Consider the following 11,873-nt stretch of genomic DNA (forward strand, 5'->3'; position numbering starts at 1 on the left):
TAGGAATACTCAAAGGTGCCTGAGTTGGAGGAAGAATCTTATTAGGGAGTCTCACACCTTGCAGGCAGAAGCAACATTTTGCATCCATGTTAATAGGCTCTTACTTGTACCCCTAAAAGGAATATTGGGAAAATTTAAGTTATATAAAAACCTTCCTACAACTGGAACTGTATAAGAAAGCCCTGTGTAAACTAAAAGCTATCCCACAAAAGATGGGTTTTCATGAAATGAATCAACATCAGATGATTAATAGGGAGATTTTTATGTCTTTAAGTCCATCTGAAACCACTGGGAAAACAGAAGCAGCAAAGGACAATAGGCTCTCTTCAACTTAGGGAGGTTTGGAAAAATATTAGAAAGAAGATTCTTCTCCTAAATATGTTGTGGTATGTTACTGGGGGAGGCTGAGGTGTGCTTTAAAAGGAAAGACCTCTTTTGTCAGTGCTCTTAAGTTAAATGCTGGCAGGCAGTAGAAAAATAAACTAGATGGACCCTTTAAACTCTAATATTCAATTAATTTGCATGATCCCATCCCTATTATGGCCATACCTGCTGCAACCATAGCTGTATGCTCTGACAAAAGAACTGTAATGAAGTCATAGATAAGTCCAGTCCGTTAAGTTTTCTATTTCTTGCTTAACTCAGCATGCAGTGAGTATATAAGTGGTAAAAACAAACAGACAAAAAACTTCTATTTGGAGGACTATATCTTGTAGCAAAGGCAAATAGTAACCTAAACAAAATTAGCCAGAAAATTATTAAATTAAAAGAAAATTACGAGGAAGGAGACAAATTTCCCATGCAAAACATTTTCAAATAATAATTCAGATAAATGCTCCTTCCTTCTGGGAAGTAGATTGTATTTGGTGACTTGAAAAGTATAGAAAGGGAAACAAAAAGTAACTTTCCAGTGGAGAAACCTGGCAAACAATATCTCAACCAGGTGATCAAAATTAACATCAGTAGTAAGTTATGTTCACAGTATGAACACTTAATATGATGTGATGAAAATGGCACTTCTGCAGTTTTTCTCCCAAGAACTCATAACTCCAGTATAACCATGGGGAAAAAAAAAAAACATAAATTGAAGGACAGTGTACAAAATATTTGACCAGTATTCCTCAAAACTATCAAGGTCATTAAAAAAAAAAAAAACCTGAGAAACTATCACAGACCAGAAGAGCATAAAGAGACATGACAACTAGAAGCAATGTATCTTAGATGGGATCCTGGAACAGAAAAAGGGCATTGGGGAAAAACTAATGAAACCTAAAGAAACTGTGAAGTTAATAGTAGTGAACCAATAGTGGTTTCTTAGTTGTGACAAATGTTGTCATAGTAATGTAATATATTAACAATAGTGGAAACTGGATGAAGGGTATACAGGAACACTCTGTACTATCTTTGCAACTTTTCAGTAAATTTAAAACCATCCTAAACTGTTTATTTAAAATTAAAGAAGTGTCAAGGGAAAAAAATCACAAAATATTTAATATTTTTGGCATAGTTAAGTATAGAGAGTGATGTAACACACACACGGCTACCTATTACACTGCTTTAAGAAATATTAACATTTACCATACATGTCTTATTTTTTACAAGAAAATTATAGAGAGGTAAAGCCCCTGTGAATCCTATTATCCCCTGCAATATTTTATACTTTTACTACATACATATGTAGTAAACAATATAGGTATAAAATATATAGTATCTTTAGCATATTAATAAAGTTTATGGGCATAACATCACATTGTACACACCCTTCTGCAACTACATGCAGTTCTAGATAATTCATTTTTACTACTGATTGGTATCCCATTTTAAGAATATACTGTAATTTTCCCCTGTTAGACATTTAGGATTTTTTTTTGGTTTTAGTTTTGCTTTTTTGTTTTGTTTTGTTTTTTTGCTATTGCAAAGTTGCCACAACATTCTTGTACACATCTTTTTGGGTCCATATGTGAGAATTTTTTGTATATACCTAGGTCATTAAGTTTGATTACCTTCATCTGTAATACATATTGCCAAATGGCTTTCCAAACCTGGATCAATTAACATACCCACCAGAAATATATGAGGGTTCCCACTGCTCTGCATCTTCCTGTACTTGGTATCATCACACTATTAAAATGTTGCCAGTATGATGGCTATGAAGTGGAATCTTGTTATAAGATACAATTTGCATTTCCCTAATAGAGAGGCTGAGTTGATTAGCTCTTGGATTCTCATACCAGTGGACTTTCCTTTACAACCTTGCCCTTTTTCTTTTTTTTTTGAGACAGTCTCACTTTGTTGCCCGGGCTAGAGTGAGTGGCGTCAGCCTAGCTCACAGCAACCTCAAACTCCTGGGTTTAAGCGATCCTACTGCCTCAGCCTCCCGAGTAGCTGGGACTACAGGCATGCACCACCGTGCCTAGCTAATTTTTTCTATATATATTTTTAGTTGTCCAGATAATTTCTTTCTTTTTTTTTTTTTTTTTTTTTTTTTGAGACAGAGTCTCACTTTGTTGCCCGGGCTAGAGTGAGTGGCGTCAGCCTAGCTCACAGCAACCTCAGACTCCTGGGCTTAAGCGATCCTACTGCCTCAGCCTCCCGAGTAGCTGGGACTACAGGCATGAGCCACCATGCCCGGCTAATTTTTTTGTATATATATTTTTAGTTGGCCAGATAATTTCTTTCTATTTTTAGTAGAGACGGGGTCTCACTCTTGCTCAGGCTGGCCTCGAACTCCTGACCTCGAGCGATCCACCCGCCTCGGCCTCCCAGAGCTAGGATTACAGGCGTGAGCCACCGCGCCCGGCCAGATAATTTATTTCTATTTTTAGTAGAGACAGGGTCTTGCTCAGGCTGGTCTCGAACTCCTGACCTCGAGCGATCCACCTGCCTCAGCCTCCCAGAGAGCTAGGATTATAGGCGTGAGCCACCGCGCCCGGCCCTTTTTCCCTTTTGATTATTTTTTCTTATGTTTTCGTATCAAAAAAGTTTTAATATGAATCCTCTATATGGTATAATGTATTGCAGTTATCTTCAGTCTATTATGGCTTGTTTTTATTGTTATTCTTTTACTTCAGTTATGGTTTCTTGTACAGAAATTTTAATTTTTTTTTTTTTTTTGAGAGAGTCTCGCTCAAGTTTTTCCTAAGGTCAGATCTTGTTAAAAACATGATGCTCTGGTTTCTTCAAAATGGTTTCTTTATACCCTCTCCCTGCCAGAAGCAAGAGATAATTCCTCCAGCCCCCTGCCCCATCCCATCAATAGGTCAATATTCATTATAAATACCTGGTAGTGCACCAGGAGGTAAAACTCACAAAAGTGCAGGCTCCCGATGACTGGGTTACCCTGGAGGTTGTTGGTTGTTTTTTGTTTTTTTGAGACAGAGTCTCGCTCCGTTGCCCTGGCTAGAGTGCCGTGGCGTCATCATAGCTCAGTGCAACCTCAAACCCCTGGACTCAAGCAGTCCTCCTGCCTCAGCCTCCTGAGTAGCTGGGACAACAGGCGAGCGCTAGGATGCCCAGCTAATTTTTGTTTAGTAGACACAGGGTCTTGCTCTTGCTCAGGCTGGTCTCGAATTCCTGAACTCCAGCCTTGGCCTCCCAGAGTGCTGGGATTGCAGGTGTAAGCCACTGTACCCTACACCCCTTCATATTTTAAAAAATTGTCTTTATTTGAAAACATTTCCAAATGTAGAGAACTACCCCTGTGTACCCATCTCACCATCTAGATTTAACAAATAGTAAAATTTCACCATTTCTGCCTCAGAATTGTTAAGACATGACATAGCAGAAAGCTTTATACATGCATCCCTGTTGTTATTCACCTCCCTCCCTCCTTCCCCAAAGATTAATTAAAAGGTATTTGTCATTTTGAAGTTGGTATAATTCCCAAGTACATTGGTATATTTTTATACTTTTACTAGATGTATGTATCCATAAATATATAGTAATTTTTAAATTATAAAGGTATAAATTTCTACATGTCAATCTATATCAACTTTTTGACATATAAAAGCAGTACATATTAGGTGATATATAGTGTTCCATCATAAGATACAATTATTTTGTTATGGACATGTTTCCAGCATGTGATTGTTCAACTTCAAATCTTGTATTAATCCTCTGCTTAGATTATGATTCTCCATTTCCTACAGAATCAAGTGAAAATCTATTTTCTTAGCATACAATCGATCATGATTTGATAACCCATGAAACTCTTCAGCTTTCCTATTGCCAGACTCTATTGAAATCTATGCTGTACCCATTCCAAACTATTAAAGGGAATTTCCCACTTGACATTCCTCTTTGCCTTTACCCTCTTCTTTGCTAGCATGCCCTTTCTTTCACTGATTATCTAGCAAACACATAGTGATCAAGACTCAACTTAAAAGTTAACCTCTTCCTCACCAGAAGAGTTGATCACTCTTTCCTGTGTATTTCTAATACTACAAAAGTTTTCAAAACACTTTATAGCAATATTTTAGTTTATAAAATGCTCGACTTTAAAGTTATTAAGAGTAGGAAATTTGTAATTTCAGTATCCTGTGCACCTAGTATAGTACAGAACAATTAAGGTCATGGAAAGTTAGTGTGTGGGCATTTTTTCAAGGTTTGAATACTGATGAAAAATGGCATGCTACCAAACAGCTATACATCTGCAAGAAAATAAGTGATTAGACACAATTAAAACAAATTTTTAAAAGTTTACTTACAGGGCCGGGCGCAGTGGCTCACGCCTGTAATCCTAGCACTCTGGGAGGCCGAGGCGGGTGGATCACTCGAGGTCAGGAGTTTGAGACAAGCCTGAGCCAAGAGTGAGACCCCATCTCTACTAAAAATAGAAAGAAATTATCTGGCCAACTAAAAATATATATACAAAAAATTAGCTGGGCATGGTGGCGCATGCCTATAGTCCCAGCTACGCGGGAGGCTGAGGCAGTAGGATCGCTTAAGCCCAGGAGTTTGGGGTTGCTGTGAGCTAGGCTGACGCCATGGCACTCACTCTAGCCCGGGCAACAGAGTGAGACTCTGTCTCAGAAAAAAAAAGTTTACTTACATCTGGAAACTTTGAGAATATTTGCTATTACTCCCTAATTTTGTGTATGAGTATGCAAGCTGAGAGAATTAAATTATTTGCCTGACTGCACCAAGATTAGTTGCAGAGTTGGCTATGGCAAGCCTATTGTTACATTCCAGGTAGGGGAAAAGGTTTGACAGACATGGAAATTCTACGACCTCCAAGACGGGTTCATGGGAGTGTTATGTGACTTCTAAGATACAACTGGTTTTCTTAGGCAGGCATAAATTATAAGTCTTTTAGGAATCCACAGAAAAATGTCAAGTTGGTAACAAGAAAAAATTTTTCTTAGACATAGTAAATAGTCAAGACAAACTTAATGCTTATTCCTCTCCAGTAGCAGTCAGGCATATTGGTGAAGACAGTGTCTTAAATGAAATCACGTCAAGTGCTTAGCACAATAGTTGGTGACTTGGAGACCATCCAGGTGGAAAGAGGATGACAACTGGGATTAAGGACACAACAATAAAGACAGAGAAAAAGGCGCAGATATAAACCAACAATTTTTAGCCCTGTCCCTAACAGTCACTTTTAAAATTAGTTGAAAGGAAACGTGATCTAATTAAAACCACCGTTAGCCAGGCACGGTGACACCCACCTGAAGTCCCTGCTGTTCGGGAGGCTGAGGCAGGAAGATTGCTTGAGCCTAGTAGTTTGAGGTTGTAGTGAGCTGTAAGGACGCCACTGCACTCTAGTCCTGGCAAGAGAGACCCTGTCTCAACACTGCCCCACCTCCCCTGCAAAAAAACAAAAATGAAAACTAAACCACCCCATACTAGAGATGAACTACTGGACTTGAAAGGATTGCTTCTGGGTTAGTATTTTTTTTTTCTGCCCCTGCCCCCTTCTTGTCATGATTAGGATTATAAAAAATCCTGCAAAAAAGAACAGTCATCTCAAAACTGTACTTATAATTTTGCCCTCCCCACAACAGGTTTTTTGCCAATCATAGTGAATGGCACAAACATCCATCCAGTCCTGTAAGACAAATTAACGAGTCATCTTTGATGCCTCCCTCCCTCTTCCATATTTAACCTTCCCGACTTGCGTGCAGATTATACTTTCTACATGTTATTCGAATCTTCCACCTTGCTCCAGCTGTATCACTATCTGGTATAACCTAACTGGTCTCCCATCTATTCTCCACATACTTCAAATCCCAGAAGTCTACCTCTTACCTACTTCTCCAGTCTCACTTGGGAAGATGGAATATTTTCCATGCTGTAGGCTGCAGGGCCCTACAATTCTTCCAATGCACCATAAAATGGTGTAGCTTGTTCCCTCAGATCTGGGACACACTCCTCCTACTCATTAACTCCTACCCCTTCAGATATATGAACTCTCAGTTGCTCAAAGTATTCCGTCCTTGCACCATCCCCCACTTCAACTCCATAGATTCAGACTCCAGCTGTTGTATTTACTATTGTTCTAATTTTGCAATTATTTATGACTTTTTCATGCTAAGCACCATAAGAGCAGAAATCCTGTTTTTACTGCCTACCACACTGTCTGGAATACAGCATGCAATAAATACTGATTGAATGCTCTATTCATCATGATTTGCTCCAATGCTAAGTGAATACCCTTGTTTTGACAAGTCAATAGCTACTTTTTAATGCAGAACTTGGAATGCATAATAGCAAAATTAGAACTTACTACATAATTCAAAATACAAGTGTATAAAGATAAATAACAGCCAATGTAATATTACAGGGGAGCTGGAGTACTTCTATGGTTCACTAAGTCTAATACAAATATGTATACAATGAAAACAGGAGACAAATACTGCAATTTCAAAGACCTGCAGAACAGCTACTAAAAAAATGAATTTTAAAAGACAAAGGTTACATAGCTTGCTCCTTCTTCCTACAAGACTAGAAGAAACTGAGGGTCCTTATTTGGGAGTAATATAAAGTAAGAGAAAACATTCCAGTTTCTTTAAACCCTCATACAAACTAAAGACATTTTTGGGGGGAGGGATCCTCCAGGGACATGCTAGAATAAAGACACTTTGATAGAAGAAAATTCACAATTCTTTGGTAGTAACTGTTGAAACGTTTTATTGAAGACCTCCAGGTATATAATTAAAATTCTTTGAAGGCATGATGTTTAGGCTAATATTATCTAATAAGATATGTGGTTAAATATAAGGTATCTTTGCAAATCCACTCATTTTAAATACAACTCAAAAGCCTACCTATCAGAGTTTACCAATTTGATTCTCAGTCCACTAAAAAGAATACACCATTATACTGTGCTCCTGAGAGAAAATTTATGTTATGCACCCCCACACCTTGGCCAAATAAATATACTAACACACTTACATAAGGCCCTAAGGCTTTGTTAGTACCTAATCCCCAGTAAACCTGTCATTACCAAGATGACCGTTTTCCTCACTGATATGAGCCATCTTTGTTAAGATACATGTAACTGTTTATTAGCAAATGAAAGGTTTAGCTCATGGGCAATGCTACATAAACAGCAAAGTAATTATTAAAGTGAATGCTCATATTAAATGTGTTACCTTAAGGTATATTATTTACAAACATATCCATATCATATAACTAGGTAGAAAAGTATTTCTGAGAATTAAGAGAATATACTTCGAAATTAAGACCTAGATTTCTACCATAAAATTTCACTTTAACAATTCAAGAATAAACAAAATAGTCATGAAACACCACTAGTGTTTTTTTTTAACAACATAGTACATTCAATAAAAGCTATCACATTAACTTACAAATAACAGCTGTTAAAAAGCCAGAGACTCATTCAGTTTTTGCATTTTTGCCTTAAAAAGAAACATCTTTTAAAAACTAAAACATTCATTTAAATTTCCTAACGAAATTTTCCTTTAAGAAACCCCAAATACCCTTTAGCTGGGTTTGATAATCACATACTCAAGCAAGGCAATAATCCACCCCATGATGGTAAAATTCTTAAACTGTACATTATCCTGGGATTTTTTTTTCCTTCAATAACTGCCTCTGATACTAAAAGAATGAAAAGAAAATCCGAGAATTATAAACCTGAGTATTTACCTTGGCTCTCTGTCCTTGTTTTACACATAAAATACTATACTACCATACCTCCCACTCCTCTTCCCCCCCAAAAACCAAAAAACTAGCTGAGACCAGAATAATGATAGAACTAGAGAAGGAGCAACACATAAAATTATTGAAAAATACACAGACATAGTCATTAGACATACACCAGTCCTGCTTTTAATAATTTTATTTTTTTTCTAATTTTGTTTACTTTAGTTTCCCATAGCACCTTGGCAATGTTGAAAACAAATACAAATACAAGGATGTACTCATTTTAACATTTTATGCATGAGCATGTGTCACACCTTTTGGGGGGACAGTTTTGACAACAGGAACAAACCTAAGCAATGGACAAAATAAGAAGCCAGAGAACTGGTTCTGACTCCCACCCCCTCACATTTAAGAGATGTCACTCAAAGGACACCTGAATCAGGTTAAAAAAAAAAAAATCAACGTTGATATGGATCTTTCTTTACATATACTAATCAGTGTTCTGTGCTGCAAAACTGAAAATAAAACCATTTAATACACAGCCTGTTGATATCTGAGTTGCACTTTTGGAACTGTCTACTCAAAGATTCATAAAAAGTTCTCAGCTTTAAAATATAAACTTTAAGTTATTTAATAATCACGTGAATTTTAAAAGAGAATTGATTCTCAACTTGAAAACAAATTCTCTTTCAACTTCTTAAAATATCCTCATTGAGCTAATAAAAGTGAAATGTCTAAGTATCTTCTTGGAAGCTCAGGCTAGCTACATTAGCATATGCCAAAAAGCCCAGTTAAATTAATGGCCAACAAATTGTAAGGAAATATAAAATGTTAGGAAAAAATCCATCATATATTATAATTAAGAATTTATAAAACCCCCTTAAAAGGAATACATGTCCTCTTTTGAGTTTTACCATTTCTGTTAAAAAAAAAAAAAGGAAAACAAAACAAAACGGGTACTTTTAAAATATGGTTCATATATATTGCTAGCACAAATATCAGAGACTTAACTCCAGTGTTGTTCAACTATGTCATAGTAGAACCAGTGGACATTTAAGCCAAGAGACTAATTATTAAGGCCATACCTAATAAACTAGAGAAGTGTTCAGTAACTTTTAAATACTATTTTCTGTTCCAGCAACATTCTTCTTGTTTTCTAGTGTAAATACTAGTGAAGATGCTAACACTCCATCATTGAAGCCTTTTGCAAAGCAAATCTGGTTATTTAACAAGAAAAAGGAATGTGAAATATTCAAGCTACCTTAATTTTAAGAACCAAAAATAAATCAGAATTATGCATGTCATTTGATCACCTGTAAATTGAGCACTTAAGACCACAACAACAAACCCGTATCACTTAAGTCTTATCTTCCTCCAAAATCCAGTTGAAAAAAAATTTAGAAGAAATCACTACTTTAAATGTCAGTGTCTAATTTTGGCAAAATTGAAATTACTCAGACTAGAGACAGGCCCTTGATATCATGAAAACCTTACTTATCAGGATAGAAAATGGAGACAGGTTTTGCAATGTCTCTATGTACCTTTTCTATTAACTGCAAGGTAATGAACTTGCACGAGTGACTCTTGTTCTTTTCATGCAGTAAGAACTTATGGCAGAATATCACTGTACCAAACATTCAATATCATTTATATCTATTTCCAGCCTCCAACAGCCCAAGGAAATGGTAAGTCATAAAGGTGAAGAGAAAAATTTGATATTAAAATTTTTCCATCTAAACAACCAAATAAATAGTTGAACTACAATGAACACCCACCCTCATCAGTTACAGAGTAATGCTTGGAAAAAAGCCAAGTTTCACACAACTCACAGGCATCATTTAGAAAAAATCCTTAAATCTGCTGTAATAAAATAAATGCTAAATACATACTGTGAATATATATATTATATATACACACACACATACACACACTTATTCTTCCCTATATATCCCATCAAATGGGAACTATTAGATGTAATGAGGCAAATTAAATTAAAACACTATATTTTATAAGAAATTTAAAAAATGGTCATGTCTTCAAATTAAATTTCTACTTTCAATAACGTTTGGAGAAAAAGCAAAAACACGCTTTCTTCAAAAGAAGACTTTTCTTGTGTTACAATCTGTAGATTTTTAGAAGTTGGTAGACTAACAGCAAGACATACAAGCAAACATGTAATACAAGCCTACATCTGTGACACATTGTTAAAAAAAATAGGTAATGTTTCACTTTAAGTGCAATAATTAAGTTTATAATCCTTACCAAGTGATTTTTACAAAATGTTTATTCTCTTGAATCCAATGCATTCACAGATGTTAACACTTTAATGTTTATCATTTCCACCAACTGCAGCATTATCTAAGTAAACCAAAATAAGCAGTTTTATCATAGATGTAGTCAATGATTATTAATACTTTTTTTTAAAAGGACCTAAACTTCCCCCAAATTTCAGCACAGGTAGTTTTACTGTATGTTTCATCTATTAGATGATTTGAAAAATAGTGTGTAGAAATGAATAGTTTCAAACTGAGTAAATATATACCATGTTATAAAATCCAACAAATCAAAAGCAATTTTTAAGCTGAATAATAAGTTACAAATAATAATTCTGGCTTGTACAGAAATGTGCAGTGTTTTCAAAGCTCTTAACAGCTACCCACTAATACAAATCTCCAAAGCTTAACTTAGAGTTGGAAGATGAGTTTCACAGTAATGTAATTTTAACCTCCATTTACATTCATTTTAATATATTACTAAGATGTTTACTCTATGTCACAATGGTGCTTTCCAGTGTTCACAATTTACAGTTTCAATTTGTACATATGTAATTCACTAACACAAGGGACAGTTCTTATTACAAACTATCCATAAAAAGAAAAATAAAACCCACCTTACGTAGAACTCTGAACATGGTATGACTTAAAACAGATTAATGCAACATGGTTTTTAATATTTTAGCCATTTCCTAAATACCAGCATGTAAACTTGCCTATTTAATATATGAGAGCTACAACTTTATTCACTGAGAAATTATGCATTAATTTTCTTCAACCACTTTCCTCATCTTAACTTAAAAATCTCCTGACTTGCTGGTTCTGTTTCAGTGAATTCCAAATTGTATGTCTTTTTTTGAAGAAGGGGAGGGAAAGAAGGTGATAAATACACTGTAAACAGAAAAAAGTTCCCCACAAATTAAGCCTTTTAAAAAAGTTTCTTTTTACTTCTACACTATAACACTTTAAGAGTCAGTTACAATGTTTCATCTTTAACACTAACACAAATAAATTATCGTAGGGTCAGTTTGCCCTACCACTCTGGGACCTAAGATTCTAAATATGTGAACAGAAGAGTAAATACTTCAACGTTCAAAATTGAAATTTAGAACACTTGTATGATTTAACTACACCGATCAAAGCAGTTACAAACATACAATTCAGTAGGTGGTTACTTTGTTTTGGGGGGTGGGCAAAGAACAGAGTAACACAGATTAACAAAAAAACACTTTTGTTTCCCATGTCATGGGGGAAAAAAAAAATCACAGGGTAGTTTAAACCTCTCAACTCCATCTGACCTATCTACTCAGGTCTAAGATGAAATTTTTCAATTTTTTAAATAATCTCTATTCTTTCCTTGAGTATCAAACTGATTGGTAGTCACATCTCCAAGTACAATCAGAGCTTAATAACTTCTTGAATGAAATATTAGTAAGGTCAAAAAGACAGACTAAATTTCAAACTAAGAAAAAAAAACTACTCAAGTATTAC

Source organism: Lemur catta, chromosome 6, assembly GCF_020740605.2.
Source record: "Lemur catta isolate mLemCat1 chromosome 6, mLemCat1.pri, whole genome shotgun sequence".
NCBI classification, from domain to species: domain Eukaryota; kingdom Metazoa; phylum Chordata; class Mammalia; order Primates; family Lemuridae; genus Lemur; species Lemur catta.